This window comes from Pteropus vampyrus, unplaced genomic scaffold, assembly GCF_000151845.1.
Source record: "Pteropus vampyrus isolate Shadow unplaced genomic scaffold, Pvam_2.0 Scaffold648, whole genome shotgun sequence".
NCBI lineage: Eukaryota > Metazoa > Chordata > Mammalia > Chiroptera > Pteropodidae > Pteropus > Pteropus vampyrus.
This window is the reverse complement of record NW_011889429.1, coordinates 151,501-164,467: the sequence shown is the minus strand read 5'-3', so window position 1 is coordinate 164,467 and position 12,967 is coordinate 151,501.

Below are 12,967 nucleotides of genomic sequence, written 5' to 3'. Positions count from 1 at the left end.
CCTTCTGAAGCCAGTGTTGTGTGTTTCGGATAGCTTCGCTCCTTAAAGGTACAAAATCCACTCCCACACGGAAGGGCCCGCCTTGAGCTACGATCGGGGTCACCGCCTGGCAGACAAGGTGTTGCTGTCGCAGCTCTCTCCCCGGAGGCACAGCCATGCTCTTAACGCGGCGAGAACTACGTATGCCAAATGGGAAACGGCTTTAATCATAAAAGCTCGGCACACGGCACATTTTGGTAAGAGTGCCGATGTCGTTTTTCTGAGCCGTTTTGATGGTCCGGAGTAGGAGGCTGATAACTGAATAGATTGTTTTTACATTCACGGATTTTGTTCACCTCAAACGTTCTGCACTGGTTCCCTTACCCCATTGGTTCTCAGAGTACAGTCCCTGGGCCAGCAGCTTCGCAATGCGGATTCCTGGGCCTCAGGTCAGCTCTGCAGTCAGAGGCCCCGCCCAGGAGAGGCAGGTGTGTGCTCAGCTGGGACCTGCCTTTATGACATGGCCTTTTTACTGAAGCCAGTCGCTTTAAGAAATGGCGGTGCTTTAACCAAGGAAGCTTAGTTTTAATGATTCTACATAGCGATTTATTAGTAGAAGTTAAAGAAAAAAAAATCTGTGAGCATGTGACACTCGCTGTGTATGCTTTCCTTGCTATTACGTCTCAGTACGAAACTGTCATTTTTGTTTGTTTGTTTCTTTTCCTTACCCCCAAACCACAATTTGTAATGAGAGACAGACTGCAAAAATAAGAAATCCCGAATATGCGCCATTCTTCCTGAAGGGAATCGCGGCGGACGGCTCCAGTGATCTGGAGGCCTCCCCCGCATGGAAGGAAGGTAAGTGGGGACAGCGCCCCGTGAGAAGCGACGGCAGTGGAACCCGATGGCCGTGGCTGCAGGTGTGCAAGGACACGGCTCCTCTAGAAACACACCGAACGAGTTCCAGGTCTTTATTTTTTATTTTTTGCAGAAATACGTGTCTTGGAATAAAAATCGGGGATTCCTACTGGGGCTGAACCCGTGCCCAGGAGCACGAGTCGGCCACTGCTGAGGGCTCCTGATTTCACTCATGTCTGCATGCTGGAAAAAACATGTGATGTCAACCAGAACCCAAACCAACCTCAAATAGAATTCTCCCCCACATTAAAATTCAGCCCAACTTTCAAACGACTCAGCACAGACGCCTTTCTGCGACAAACATTTGTAAATTGGAAACATCCTGTGTTACGAAACAGGACACTGACTAGACTCAGATGCAAATGATCTTAAGAAATCAGATATGTTGGGCGTGCAGAAATGACACGTGCTTGAAATACGATCGATTTGATTAAGGAAATACTTATTAGGCCTTTGATGGGCACTGACGAAAATGACAACTGGGACCAAAATAGTCCTTACTAAGTATAAATTAGCGACCAGAACTGAAAAGTTCATTAACGTTTGCTGGAAAAAAAAAAGAAACAGTCAAAGACTGCAACAGAAAAGGAAACTTTTGCACACAGAGTGATTAAGAAAATGCCAGCACATAAATCAGAATGTTTTTCTCAGCTGAGACCTGCTGCAAGGTCACCGTCAGCTGACCCCAGTGACCAGAGCCCAAGAACTAGACAGGAAAAGGGAAGTCGGGCGGGGGGTGTCGGAAGTCGAAGCTGCTCCCAGAAGCAGCGGGGAAGAAAAGTGTTGACGAGAAGGACGGTGATCTGCTCCCCAGGAACACTGTGGGCCCCACCGAGGACGCTCAGTGGCCCCTCGCGTCCCCTCGCAGCGTGCAGGCGCCTGGCTCACGCTGCACGGACCCGTGCCAGGCTCCGCTGCAGATGGCCAACCTGTACCACGGGCATGCGTGCCCAGGGCGGTGCCTCCCTGCGTGTCGGGATGCAAATGACTGAAATGCATAATTAACAAGCATGGAATTATGAGTCCAGTAATACCTGCCTCAAATTAGAAGCTGGCCTGCTTTCAGTATTTGATGTTTCGCTTGCCATGGCTGGAAGCTATCTGTTTTGAACTGTAAAGAAGTAATTATAATTGTGATCTCTTAAAAGAAAGAGCAGCGACGATCATTTAGTCGAGTGATCGTTTGGTAAACGAACACCTCTGATGAGCATTTAGCATGATTCAGTGGCGTCGTCAATTATTTCATTTAATAGGCAGGGGTACTGGTCTAAGAGTTGTCTGTTTGTTTTTTCTACTGGTGACCATATTAAGGTTTTAAAAAAATCATTTTAAAAATGAACTGCTTCAAAAAATGTTGCTGGATCACACACATGTGCGTGCAAACACGTGTGCATTTGGCGGAACATGAAGACTGGGTCTCGGATCACAAAGCAAGGCTGTCAGACGTCGGGGAGGAAGCCCGGAGGGCAGCTGTGGACCCATGGGTTGGGGGGCAGGCTCACGCCTGCAACGCCATGAGCAAGAGCCACAGGAAAACATGGGCAGAGGGGCCTCGTCCAAGTGCAAGGACGCGGCAGAAAACGAGCACAACCCGCCGAGCAGAGAAGATGTGTACCCCCCACACATACGCGCGGGGCTCGCAGGCAGAACTGAACTTCACAGCTCGGCGATCGGGAGACCCAGCAACAGGCCCCCAAAGACGCTCAGGTCCTAGTCCCGCAAAACCGTGGACACGTGACCTCGTGCGTCAAAATGGCCTTTGCAGGAGTGATAAGGATCCTGAGATGGAGACACTATGGTGATATTTGAGTGAGTCCAATGGAGTCTCAAGGGTCCGTATGACAGGGAGGCAGAGGGTCAGAGTCGGAGGGAACTGAGCAGAGGATGAGTGAAGTGGGGCCACAAGGAATTTAGGGATTTCTAGAACAGGGGCCCCCAACCCCCGGGCTGCGGACTGGTACCGGTCCGTGGCCTGTTCGGAACCGGGCCGCGCAGCAGGCGGGGAGCGGCGGGCAGGCGAGCGAGCTTCATCTGCATCTGCAGCCGCGCCCCGGTGCTGCGGCACCGCCTCAGCCCAGCCTCAGATCCTCAGGGGTTAGACGGTCATAGGAGCCCCGCATCCAAGGTGCCACAGAGGCTGGGGACCGCTGCTGCAGACGCGGAGGACACAGGAAAGGCCAGGGCTTCCAGGAGGAGCTGCCAACGCCTCGGTGCTGCCCATCGAACCTGGTTGCGCGCTTCTGGCGCCCGGAACCACAAGGCAACAAATCTGGGCTGCTCTACGCCACCAGGTTTGTGATCATTTGTCACAGTGGCAATAAGAAACTAACACATAACGTGAGACGAAGTCGCTGTGGAGAAGTTCAGCGGTTTCCTCAAGGGTTTTGTGTAGGCTGAGGGCAGCAGCACGAGCAGCGGACGACAGAGCTGGAGGACGCGGCGACGTGCGTGAGCTCCAGAGTCATGCTCCGTGAACGAGCGCACTCTGTGATTCCACGGGAAACTCTGGGAACCGCAAAGTAGCCTCTAGCTTCAGGAGCAGACTGGCGGCCTTGGGACGGGGCGGAAGGAGGACGGGACAGAGGGGTGGGGGCACAGGGAAACGTGGACGTGTGGAAATCTCGTCACGTTGCGTGTGCAAGCGTATCCCAGCTAAGCCCAGGTATCCCTGGTCGTCACTGGCTAAAGTGACCTGACTGCACTTGAAACTTCCCCTGAAGCCCGAGGTGGCGGCAGCTTCCACGCAGCTCTCCACATTCCTTCTTAAACTGTCACTGCTCTAGTGCTGAAGGGACGTTTGCTGATTCCATCAAAATCGGATCTTCAAGTTCTCAAAACACGGGCGATGCTGCACGACGTGGCCTGAGCCCTCCAGGACTGGGGACGATCGCACGCCGTGCTGGGGGAGTGTCGCCCACATCTGGGAATTCATCCCACAGGATGGTGCCACTTACTCTTGGAGCTCTGCGAGTCACCCCTCCCGCCACGCCTACGTTGTGCGGCCCCGAGCAAGTTCCGCACCCTTTCGCGTGTAATTATGGGGCAGGTGGGCTGCAAGGGGTAATTTAAGACAGGAGGAGGAAACGAGCTGCCCGCGGTGACGGCCCGTCCAGTCCGAAGAAACAGAGGCGATGCCCGCAGAGGAAGGACCCGCAGGTTGGTGGGGGGCCGGAGGCAGGCGAGCGTGGGACAGGACAGGACAGCGGGGCAGGTCCATTCCAGGCACGCGGGGGGCGCGGGGTTGATAAAGAGCAGCTGGTCTAGATGTGTAAACTCAGGGGAGCTACGAGATCTTCTAGCTAAGCTGCCCAGTGAGTCTTAAAAGCTGCACACACGGCCACTGCAATCATGCCTGCACAGTCCTCGTGCGAGAAGCTGTGACACATGCTGAGGAGGAAGCGCCACGTGGGGACTGGCGACGCGGCTCTGTGCCACACACGTGCACCCGTCCTCTCTTTTTTTAAAAGTGCACGTTAGCAGGAGGTCGCACACACAGAAAAGGCTCTTCGAGTCACTCTGCTGCAGTGCCAGGTGTCGGGGACAGCTCCCTCTGCTATCCCCGACCCTTCTCACGCTTCCTACGCGGACGTTTCGAAGCAGAATCGTGGAGGGGGCAGATTCCCAGCTCCTTTAAGGAGGCGGCAGGCAGTTTCTGCAAGAGCATATTTATCCCCCCTCACCCCGTTAGAAACGTGGGCTCCGACGGCAGTTCGTCCTGCTGCGGCATCTGTGTGGGGCCAACGCGGGGTAGGGCGGCTGGGTGGGAGCCTGCAGGACTCGGGGATGGCTCCCCCATTTCCCGGCAATGATCTGGAAAGACGGGGCGGCCCAGAACCTTCAGATTTGCATTCTGGTCACCCACTTGCAAGCCAAAGTATATCTGGGAGGTACAGTGTACGAGAGCGTATTCCCGGTTTGTAATGCCCACGTACTGCGCAGCCCGCACACAACAGCGAGAAGGAACGGAAGTAAACACACACTCGACGACTTTCCCCCAAGAGGCTTCTCCCCAGCTCACATTTACCCAAGACTGTCACGAGAGTGACTTTATGATTTTGTCTCTATTTCCCTTCTCAGCGTTATTTTACAATTTGAATAGAGCTTATCGAACCAAAAACAGTTCTAACTTGACTGTGGCATTTGGCCCAAGAATTTATTTTTTGTTTTGAAATACATCATCCAGCAAGGTTTGGAAACAGGTAAAACTGCAACACCTGCTGACCGCGAATGTCTTCTGGAGCACGAGCCTATGACCCATTCAAAAACTTTTTGGCACTCTCTCTAAATTATGCCAAATCGCTTTAAAAAGACACCAACGACGAAGCGCTAACGTTGGCTTTTTAATGCCTTAAAGCAATAGTTTACAATGGAGGGTGGTTTTTCTCCATTGTGGGACATAAAAAATAAGATAAATGTGTTTTTTGTATATATCTTTTTCTCCTGATTGAAAAGACAACTGCGTAGGGCCATAGTTATAAACCTCTGCGACGCGCACGTGATGTGTGAAGGCGCCATCGTGGAGGGGGCAGGGGCAGGCTTCTGCACACCGCTCACTGTCATCCTCAGAGTGTCCACTCAGAAAGTAACTAAAACTATACGTCAAAAGAAATGACAAGAGAAGTAACCGGTGAACTAGAAAATATGTGGATAATGTAAAAGAAGAAAATAAACGAATAAAGAAAAAAATAAGTTACATAGAAAACACATCACAAATTCCATACAGAAACCCTATCTTATCAATAATGGCATTATACCTACATAGGTTTCATCTGCGTGGGTCCACTGATGTGCAGGTTTTTTCAATAAATAATGTCAATGTATTTTCTCTTTTGAATTTCTTAATATTTTTCCCTAGTTTAGTTGGTTGTAAGAAAACAAAATATAATACCTATCGTGTACGAAGTACGTATTAATTAACTGTTTGTGACGTGGTAAGGCTTTATTTTCTATTGCGTGGGACAGGTGTCAGCAACCCAACACCCAAGTTGTTCAAGGGTCAATTGGAAACGGTTAAACTCCCCAATTAAAATCTATAAACTGGCAGAATGGATTAAAAAAGGAAAAGATGACCCAAGTATAATACTCTGCGCACGAAGCACACTTTAGAGTGCAAGGTGCAACAAGGTGGGAAGTGCAGGGATGGAAAAGATGCCGCACGCAGACAGAGGGCACGCAGGGTCCGGGCCGCGGCGTCCTGCAGAGGGGACTGACGGCGAACATTCACACTAGACACGAAACGACAGAGACGTTTTACAACGAGGAAGAGGTCGTTCCACCCAGCAGATACGGCGACTGCAGACGCGTATGAACTTGACGGGAGAGCCCAGGACACGCGAAACGAAGGCTGACAACCCGCAGAGGTTTCGACGAGAACAGCGGGAGACGGCAATGCCCACTTTCAGCTAGACCAACAACGCGCAGGGAGATGCAGACTGGCTTAACCAGGTCACCTCTTAAACGCCATAAGTCACCGAGACGTCACAGACAGCTAGAGGGCACTGCGGCCAACCCTGACAAAACGCGCATCCTCTCGAGCTCGCATGGACCACGTTCCGGAAGGACGATGTGCTCGGCCATGAAACACGGCTCCATAAACGCACGACGCCTGAAGTCAGAGCAAGGATTTCCCCACTCCACGGTAAACGGAACTCGAAATCGGGCACAGGAGAAAATTTGGGACATTCGTACACGTGGAAATTAAAAGGACGCACAGCCAAGGAGTCAGTGGTCAAAGAGGGAACCGCAAGGGAGCGCAGAAGACAGTCCGGGCTGAAGGAGAAGGAACACACGTCGGACGGACAGCCCTCCCTCCAGCGGCTGCTCACGAGCTGTCAGAGAGCACGGTGCCTCCGCCTTTGTGACAGCGACGTCACGGCGGGCTGCACGTTCGCTTTCTGACCCGGGCCGCGTAGGGCCTCGTAAGGTGTCGCGGGCAAACTGGAGGAGGGACACCCAGCAGGCCGTGGGACGGCAGGCACAGCCCTCCCAGGGCCTCGCGCAGGCCTGGGAAGAAGCGTGCATCCTATGAGCACGGTCGGTACATCTCGCTTCTGTTTATAACCCTTCCGTACGGGAAGCGGCTTCCGATCACCCAAGGACGGCACAGCCAAGTTACCCCAGGCCCTGCATTCACACGCCAGTGTTGGTGCAAATGAACGGTGACAGGGAAGGAATTCAGAGGAGCGAGCAAGGCCCGGGGCGCCGAGGCCAGGAATAAGGCAGACTGGGCAGCTACGTGAGTGCGCGCTGCCCGCCCGGGCCCCACCGGCTCTGCTGGGCAGCCGGCCACCGCGCATCAGGGCGACCGCGTGGGCTGTAGCTGGACTCGGCTCCTGCAGGGAAACGGCATGGTGAGCACAGCTGTCACGCGGGAACCCAGGACAGGCTCCATGGCCTTTGGCACTGCTGGCAAACAGTGTCTGAACATAATGAGAGAGAGCAAGTCCATGGGAAGAGGCGCCAGGGTGCAATTAGCCACACCCCCCGTTTCATTAGCAGCGGTTAACAACACGGAGAGATCACAGGGCACACAGCACGTCACGTCCCTGCTCCTGTGCTGATTCCCATCCTCATGCGGTCGGTGCGGTACCGAGGACGCAGCGTGTGCGGACGGCAGCGTCCCAGACACTGCGTGCCACTCGCCCTTTCCGCCATGTCCCTCAGTCCTGAGCCATCACTCAGACAGTCTGCATGGGGTCCCCGTCGACAAGCACGCCACGTCTGGGCACTGTTCTCAGTGACGCCGCTCCGACCAGTCTGCACCATAGCACCCCCTGGCTGGCCTCCCAGCACCCCAGCTCTGGTCCCCCATAGCGCCAGCAACAGCACCCTTCAGTGTGTCAGCGTCCCCTTCTCCACCCACCCAATGCCTAGCGCTGCGCCTGGAGCACAGGCGAAGCCCTGTCCCGGGAGGCACCCTGGACGCGCCTGCCCAGCTCCTGTCCCCAGCTCCCGGTGAGCGGGGTCAGCTTGGCAGAGAAACGAGAACCAACAGGACGGACGACGGCAAATTCTCCCCGACGCGCACCCTCTGCGCCCGACCTCGTGCTGGAAGCGCAGGGGACGGCTGTGCCCCCACCCGGCACCCGCCTGGGGACTGCGCTCGGCGCCGTGAGACCTGTGACTCCACAGCTCAGACAGTCGCTCCTACGCCCCACACATGCTCCGCTCTCTCGAGAGCCCTCGCGGGCCGCCCTGTCCTGCTCTGACCCCACACGAAGCCCAGCAGCTGCGGGCCGCCCGTCTGCCGGCATCTGTACCCGCCCGCAAGGCTGGCGGCATCAGGCCATCTTAACTGCCTCGGGCGGCCGGCCACCTGGATTGCTCCAGTGACCCAGTGGGCAGCTGTGACTGCAGTTCTCAGGCCACCATCGGCCGCAGAGGTCAGCACAACCGGTTTGAGGAGATGGCAGCGAGATTCGACTGCGGCTTCGGAAAGGAACCAGTCCATCGGGTGGCACCCGGGTGACCCAGAAGTGACTCGCATGCTGTGTGCGGTCACACACCCGGCTCCCGCGGCCCGGGCTCGGAGTGAGCTGCACAAACGCTCTTCTGCGGGGCAAGCGGAGAGCAAGCGTCAGGGAGCAGCCGAAGGCCGGCGGAACTCCTGTGACAAAGGGAGCGGGCCGCCCCAGGGCAGGACACCGGCTGCGGGCGGCCCCTCCGCACGCCGTCTTCCTGCAGATCTCTGATCACGGTTTCGGCCGCAGAGCACCCACTCCGACAGCCCAGCGTCTGTCAGCACCCACATCCGGCTGTGACAAAGGCGTGAGGCGGCGCCTGTCAGTCACTGCCTCTGAAGCTACGCCGCGCACCGCTGGCACCGCTGGCGAGCTCAGGGTTCCGGGAACGGGGCGAGCGGAGCGCCCCGCGGCGGACGCGCGGGAAGGCTCTCCGTCACCGCTACTGCTCCCCACGGGGAAGCAGACTGACAACCCAGGGAGGCCGGGCGTGGCAGGACGCCACAGAGGCTCCGAGGTGCTGAGGAGGGAAGCAGTAGGAGTGGTGGCGTGGGAGGGACAGGGGCTTGGCCGGGCTTCGTGCTGCCCCGAGGCCTCTGGGCAGGAACGCTGGCCTTGGCTCCCGGCTGGCTCAAGCCCTGCTGATGAAGCCCCAGGGCCAGGCGGGGGCGTCCGCAGGGATCAGTCTTTAGGGCAAGCGCACTGGCTGAGGTCATGAGTTCCCAGGAGAGCGCCAAGAGTCAAGGGGTGCAAGGCAAGGTGACAGCGCCCCCAAACAGAAGTGAAGAGGGCGGAAAGGTGAGCGGGACACAGAACAGGAATGCTTGGTGAGAGAGAAGACAGACACCCAAGGACGGAGTGGGGACGGGGGCAGGGATGCAGACAGTTCTAGAAATCTGAGGAGAGAGTGCGCACTGCAGCTGGCCACAGGGAAGCCATGTGCCTCTTCAAGAAGCCTGGCCGAGGTGGAGACAGAGACAGAGACGTGTACTACGCCGAGGCCGTGCGGGTGAAGCGGTGTCTGCTTCTGCCTTAACGACAGGTGTACCACACTTTACGCTGAGCTAAAAAGGCATGAGCAGAAAAACAAAAAGGGCAGCAGCAGCTGACAGTCAGGGGACAAGGAGCAAGCACCTCCCCGTGCAGGAAAGGAGGGCCCGGGACCCCGCACGCGGAGGCGCCGGCCTCAATGGGACCACCTCACTCGAGCGCGGAGAAGAACTGGCGGCTGCGGGGGCCGTGCACTCAGCCCAGCGAGCTCACCGATGCGCACTAGCCTTGCCGTGCACGCACGCAGGACACACCTGGAGCCCCGGCCCCGCCAGCAGAAACAGACCGTAAGCATCAAGGCAGGTGCGCCGCGCTCATCCCTCAGCATTGCAGGTGCCGTCGAGGGAAGACGTAAAGCCTCCGGGCACCGCACGGATAGGTCACCCACTTGCTAAGCGGGGCACCATTTTACTGACCTCATAACGAACACTACGGCTTAAAGGGCTGCATGACCATGACGTATGCCGGCGGTTTAATCTCTCTCGCCAAATGACGCTGGACAGCGCAGCAAGGACCTTGGGCCAGGTATCCACCTGGCTTCCATCGGACTGCTTTGCCAAAGCCAAGGGGAAAACACTTTCTCGAGCAGAAATGGACTGCGCTACAATCACGACGTGTTTCGGGAAATTCACATCTGACACCCGAAAGCAATGAGAGAGCACCGGCGTCTGCACCCTGAAACCAGGGCGCCCCCTCCCCTCCCCCCAGCAGGAGGGGAGCCGAGGGAAGGTTCTGACACGAGTCTGTAAGTGTGGGTCGCCAGCACTCGCGCGGCTGGCTGGTGTGGGATGACGTCGCTGTGACTTCCAGCTACAGGCTGCTATGGATCCTTCCACATCTCGCCCACATGTCTGACAGGTCCCCTGGGCATCTATGGAATGAGTGCTCTCGGGGACTTCCGGGGACATGTCCTGGGGGCGTTATTTCCCTACCTCTTTAACGCGACAGTCAACCTCCACCACCCCTGAAAAATGACAGAGCGCAGCTGATATTTAAACTATACTAGTTGGAAAAAAAAAAAGAATCAGAGGAAACAGTGAATGATCAGAAAGACAAAAGGGAACTCAGAATCCCCAGCACGCAGCCTTTCAGGGGAAGAAGGCAGCGCAAAGGGAGAAGGAGTTCAAGAGAAAACGGAACCGCGCTCCGCAGCAGACTGAGCATGGGGACGGAGGGGACGCGCGGGAAGGGCACTGTGCCCCTACGCCGACAGGCCCTGCTGAGCGCTTGACTCCAGTGTGATCGACTTCTGGGGTACTCTGGGCCCCAGACAGGGAAGCTGGCACTTGCAGACTCTTGAGTGCTGTCTTTGGCCGACAGGAAGGTACGGGACTGAGAACAGGCACATAACAGTCATCTGTCCTTCTCTGAAGTAGAAGCCACATGTCACCCGTTAAAACCCTACAACCCCTGTGCAGTTATGGAGACACGGTAAACTGCCATCAACCACGCAAATATGACTCCCTAAAAGATCTAGCTTATTTTCTGCTGATGCTTTTAAGAATTTTTTTAAGAATTGCAGAATGTTTAAGAATTTTTTCTTAGCTAATTTTTGAAGGATTCTAAAAAGTTACTATATTTATAAGACACCTAGAGAACAAGTTACATATAGCACATTTTACACACAGCATAATTCCTAATTCTGGATATTCTTAACACCCACCCTCTGCCTGGCCCCGTTATCGACAGTAGACAGCCTACGTGGCTTCCTGAACCTGTGGACCATGCTGCCCAGGGCAGTGGCCACCGGACAAAGGTGGCCAGTGTGCCCCGAGAAGTGCTGAGTGTGGCGAGAACACGCATTCCAAAGACCAGGTACCGAAAAGGAATGTAAAATGTCTCAACGGCTTTTCTCATGCATTATGTGGTGAATAACAATTTTTTGGATGCTGGGACAGAAAAAATGTCCCATTCAAGTTCATTTCATCTGCATCATTTTAAAGCTGCTCCTAGAAAACTTGATGGGGTCCTGTGTCTTAGTGCTGCCCTAGTCTAAAGGACAAACTCCATGTCTTTTGAAGAGGCTGGGCCCACCTCTCGAGCTCCTAATTTCAGCTATGTACAAAGTGGATAATCTTCGCTCTCGGGAGCTGAGATATACTGTTTAATACTTATCATCTTTCTCCTTCCTTCAAAATCTTGCTCTGGTCAATAAGTCGCCTCGGTTCCCTTCTGTCCTTCTCTCCTTCACCTTGGAGAGCCGAAATGATTGCCTAGATCACAGCCCTCTGTTACCTTATGTCAACAGAAACTCGAATTGTCTTTCCTGTTTGAAGGGATTACACACAGCACCATACGTTTCAAAAACACTGAAAAGTTCTTATCGACATTTCTGCAAAAATCTCCCTCTACTTCCTCATTCCCCTCTGATTAAACAAGTTTCTCCTGTAATAGTAAAAATTTCCCCATGAAACTATTTGTTCTTAATTTCACTTCCCTGAGAAAGGAGTATCAAGTCTAGAGTATCAGGCATAGACTATCAAGCACCTGGGCTACAGCGACAAAGAACTTTAGGAGAAATGTTTTCAAAAGTCCAAAAAGCACACCAACTGCAAAATAATTCATTACAAACTGACTGCATGTTGTTAAGCCAGTAACAGATATAAGGAAAGGGTGGTTAAGAATTAAGAGCAGGCATTACTGGGTAGGTTAAATGAGGTAAACTAGCACATTCTGCAATGTTCCGTTTCATACATTTCATTAAAATTCAAAACAAGCAACGGTGAATTTCTAACCAACTTCTGCAAGACTCTACCACCTCGAAGAGCCAGGGCAGGAAAGGAGAAACAGGGCAGGAAACGGGGGTGGGAGCAGAGCTAGGTCTTATCTTCCCAAATGCTACTAATTCTTGGTTTTCTAACCAATTCAGAGGAGTGGGTAACAGTGCCAAGGTGATAAACCATGACACTTGCCTTAGCTAGCAAAGAGGAGGCCCCGGTTTGTAACGACCCCTGCAGGTACTGCCACCTAAGCCACATCCATCACTTCGGGGGATGGCTTTGTGTGGAACCCAGAGTCCAGAGTGAGCATCTAGGTCACCGAGAAGTTTAATAAGTTTAATTTTAAAGAGACATCTCGGCTTGAATTAAAATTCATGAGACTCCCACGACAGGATCTCCGGGTCTTTCATTAGAGGGTAAGGAATTTATTTCATGATTTAACTTCCTGACCACCTGAGCCAGAAAATTCTTGTCTACAAACTATACTTATGAACCCTAGAAGCTGTTTGAACGTGGAGTCATGTCAGATGTAGTGGCTGCGTAGAGCATTCTGTCCACTTATTGACCTCTGTGGGGAATTTCTGCCCCCTCAGCATTCATACATTTATCTATCTCTCTGGGTCCATAAAGACTTTTTTTGTGTGTGCCTTTTAAACAATCTAGCAATACGGTCAGTGGGGGACAAGGTTGCACATGGATCTGGAATCATTTCTCAGTGTTGCTCCTTCTTAGCTGTGTGACCTCAGGCAAGCAACTTTACCTCCTTGAGTTGCAGTGTCTTTGTTTTTAACTAGTGGATGCAGGATTTTACCACAGGAAGCGATAATGTGCACGCCACCT